The sequence below is a fragment of the Trichechus manatus genome, unplaced genomic scaffold (assembly GCF_000243295.1).
Source record: "Trichechus manatus latirostris isolate Lorelei unplaced genomic scaffold, TriManLat1.0 scaffold00126, whole genome shotgun sequence".
Lineage (NCBI taxonomy): Eukaryota > Metazoa > Chordata > Mammalia > Sirenia > Trichechidae > Trichechus > Trichechus manatus.
In genome coordinates, this window is record NW_004444062.1 from 1,440,688 (window position 1) to 1,445,054 (window position 4,367).

Consider the following 4,367-nt stretch of genomic DNA (forward strand, 5'->3'; position numbering starts at 1 on the left):
GCTGCCTAGACCCGTCTCTGAGCCAGCGGAGCCGCAAGGTGGAGAGACTAAAGGCAGGCGTCTTCGCAGAGGCCTGGAACACAGCCAGGTGATGGTGATTCCCTGCATCTCCTGAGGTGGACAACCCCCGACCACCCCCCCAACCCAACCCTCATGGGCTCTGCAGTGGTGGAGAAGAGTTAGTGGGAAAAGGGGGCCCTGCTACGTTACAGCATCCTAAGGCTGCCAGGGGCGCCTGATGGGCGGTGAGTGACTGCGGAGGGGGAAGCCCACAGGCACCGAAGATGGGCAGGGCCCCAACTCTCGTATAATACTCTTTTTCACATAACAACCTGGTCTTTGGAACCTTACCATGTCGGTAAGTGAGGAGTAGATGTATTAATAACTATAGTTTTAGATACTCAAAAGGGTTAGGGTGCCTGGCTACCATTACTGAACATTTTGATCAAAGATTCTATAGACAAATTCTGGTCAAAAGGGGAAAATACAGAACAGAATTTCAAATTCTCATGGACTCCAGACTTTCTGGAGCCATGGAGTCTGGATGAACAGCCTAAAATTATTGCTCTGAGACAATCTTTAAACCTTAAACCAAAACCATCCCCTGAAGTCTTCTTAAAACCAAATAAGTTTTACTTAACTAGTAAAGAATGTCTGCCTTGACCATTGCGCTCTTTCAAGATCTATCTACTTAGGGTCAAATTGACAACGGCAACTGGAAAGGTTAGATAGGAACCTAAGGGGGCCGTGAGTTTATGTTAATGGGAGATGAACACCTCAGAAAGGGAGAGTGGCAACGGTTGCACAACTCAAAGAATGTAATCCATGTTACTGAAATTTACATGTTGTAACTTAAATTGGTGTATGTTTTGCTGTGTATATTCTCAACAACGACAACAAAATTAATGAAATTTTTAAAAAAATAGGAAATTTTTGAACACTCATCAGTCCTGTTGATCCTTTCACACTCTCAGCAGTCACTCAGTTGCTAGGGTCATGAATTTACTCTAGAACACATGTATCTAACTTCCTTTTCTAAGTCTCAAACCAACTTGGATATCAACTTTTGGTTAAGATGACCATCTTAAGCGGCTAAAACGAAACAACTGAGCAGTTGAATTAAATAACACCTGAGGTCCCTTTAACCTCCTGACACTGATACAAAATAAATCTTCCAGGATCAAATCAAACCATATTCCAATTTATACAATAATATCTATGCTACAGGCCACGTACTTCTAAATAGAAACCGTTTCTTAAAATGCAGTTTGTAAGTTCGTAAGTATTTGAGTCAGAATCAACTCGATGGCAGTTGGTTTGTATTTTGGTATTGTACTAGCCTATGATCTACCGTTTCAATTATAAAAAAGGCTTCTCACTAGTTTAAAGATTTAAAATGTAATCTCGATATACTATCACCAGTAGGCATTGTTACATTGATACAATTTATTATTATTATTATTATTATTACTACGTACTGTGGAGTCAGTTCCAACTCATAGCAACACTATGTACAACAGAACGAAACACTGCCTGGTCCTGCGCCATCCTCACAATAATTATGCTTGAGCCCATTGTTGCAGTCACTGTGTCAATCCGACTCATTGAGGGTCTTCCTCTTTTTAGATGACCCTCTACTTTACCAAGCATGATGTACTTCTCCAGGGACTGATCCCTCCTGATAACATGTCCAAAGTGTGCAAGACAAAGCCTTGTCAGTCTCGCTTCTAAGGAGCATTCTGGCTGTACTTCTTACAAGAGAGGTTTGTTCATTCTTCTGGCAGTCCATGATATATTCAAGATTTTTTGCCAACACCATAATTAAAAGTCATCAATTCTTTATCATCCTCCTTTATTCATTGTCTAGCTTTTGCATGAATATGAGACAAATGAGAATACCACAGCTTGGGTCAGGCTCACCTTAATCCTCAAACTGACATCTTTGCTTTTTAATACTTTAAAGAAGTCTTTTGCAGCTGACGGAATATGTCATTTGTTTTCATGACAGCTACTTCCATGGGCACTGACTGTGTGTTCAGGTAAAATGAAATCCTTGACAACTTCAATATTTTCTCTGTTTATCATTGTGTTGCTTATTAGCCCAATTGTGAGGACTTTCATTTTCTTTATGTTGAGGTATAATCCATACTGAAGGCTGAAGTCTTTGATCTTCATCAGTAAGTGCTTTAAGTCCTCTTCATTTTCAGCAAGCAAGGTTGAGTCATCTGCATATCACAGATTGTTAATGAGTTTTCCTCCATTCCTAATGCCCAGTACTTCTTCATATAGTCCAGCTTCTCGGATTATTTGCTTAGCATATAGATTGAATAAGTATGGTGAAACGATACAACCCTGACGTATAACTTCCCTGCTTTTAAACCACGTGGTATACCCTTGTTCTGTTCTAACAACTGCCTTTTTGGTGTATATACACACTCTGCATAAGCACGAATAACTGTTCTGGTATTCCCTTTCTTAGCAATGTTATCCATAATTTGTTATGATCCACACAGTCAAATGCCTATGCATAGTCAATAAAACACAGGTGAACATCTTTCTGGTATTCTCTGCTTTTAGCCAAGATCCACCTGACAGCAGCAATGATATTCTTTGTCCCACGTCCTCTTCTGAATCTGACTTGAATTTCTGGCAGTTCCCTCTTGATGGACTCCTGCAACCACTTTTGAATAATCATCAGCAAAATTTTACTTGGTGTGATCTTAATGATATTGTTCAATAATTTCATCATTCTGTTGGATCACCTTTCTTTGTAATGGGCACAAATATGAACCTCTTCCAGTCAGTTGGTCAGGTAGCTGTCTTCCAAATTTCTTAACATAGATGAATGAGCACCTCCAGCACTGCAACTGTTTGTTGAAACATCTCAGTTGGTATTCTGTCAATCCTTGGAGCCTTCAGTGCAGCTTGTACTACTTCCTTTAATACCATTGGTTCTTGATCATATACTACCTCCTGAAATGGTTGAACGTCGACCAATTCTTTTTGGTATAATGACTGTGTGTTAATTCTATCTGCTTTGATGCTTTCTGTGTCATTCAATATTTTGCCCATAGAATCCTTCAATATTGCAATTCAGGCTTGAATTTTTTCTTTTTCTTTTTTTTAAATTTATTTTACTGTGCTTTAGGTAAAAGTTTAGGGTTCAAGTTAGTTTCTTATACAAACATTTTTACATACATTGTTATTTCACCCTAGTTGCTATCCCTATAATGTGACAGCACACTCCTCCTTTCCACCCCAGATTTCCCGTGTCCATTCAACCAGCTCCTATCCCTTTCTGCTATGTGGAAAAGAGGTGTAGTCTAAGCAGGGATGGTGAACTGGTGATCCACTGATGTACTTTGCCTTTAGGGCCCTGACCATCATGCTCTCACTAGATCACACAATCCAACCACTCCCTGTTAGGTATCTCCCCAAACCTGCCTGGACCCTAGAGAGATTTGAGTTTGTGACCCCTAAATAAGAAAGAACATGGGCTTTGGAGAAGAAAAAAAAAGTTCATTTAAATGTTGGAGGCACTATTTTTAGAGAATTGTCTTTGATTAACAAAATAGATCCATAGCTCATTTTTGATGCAGGAAGCATCAAAAGAAGATGGAAGGAATACACAGAGTCACTATACCAGAAAGAATTTGTTGACATTCAACCATTTCACGAGGTAGCATGTGATCAAGAACTGATGGTACTGAAGGAAGAGGTCTAAGCTGCACTGAAGACATTGGTGAAAAACAAGGCTCTAGAAATTGACGGAATAACAGTTGAGATGTTTCAACAAATGAATGCAGCACTGGAAGTGCTCACTCATCTATGCCAAGAGATTTGGAAGACAGCTACCTGGCCAACCGACTGGAAGAGATTCATATTTACACCTATTCCCAAGAAAGGTGATCCAACTGAATACCAAAATTATCAAACAATATCATTAGTATCACATGCAAGTAAAATTTTGCTAAAGATCATTCAAAAGCAGCTGCAGCAGTGTATCGACAGGGAACTGCCAGAAACTCAAGCCAGATTCAGAAGAGGACGTGGAATGAGGGATATCATTGCTGATGTCAGATGGATCCTGGCTGAAAGCAGACAATATCAGAAAGATGTTTACCTGTGTTTTATTGACTATGCAAAGGCATTCGACTGTGTGGATCATAACAAATTTTGGATAACATTGCAAAGAATGAGATTTCCAGAGCACTTAATTGTGCTCATGAGGAACCTGCATATAGATCAAGAGGCAGTCATTTGAACAGAACAAGGGGATACTGAAAGGTTTAAAGTCAGGAAAGGTGTGTGTCAAGGTTGTATTCTTTCACCATACCTATTCAATCTGTATGCTGAGCAAATAATCC

General features: G+C 39.7%; 1 pseudogene; it reads left to right on the forward strand.

Moving 5' to 3' along the window:
• The first annotated feature begins 352 nt into the window (after window positions 1–352).
• Window positions 353–4,367, forward strand: part of LOC101359748 (AP-1 complex subunit sigma-2 pseudogene) — a 30,811-nt pseudogene continuing 26,796 nt past the window's right edge.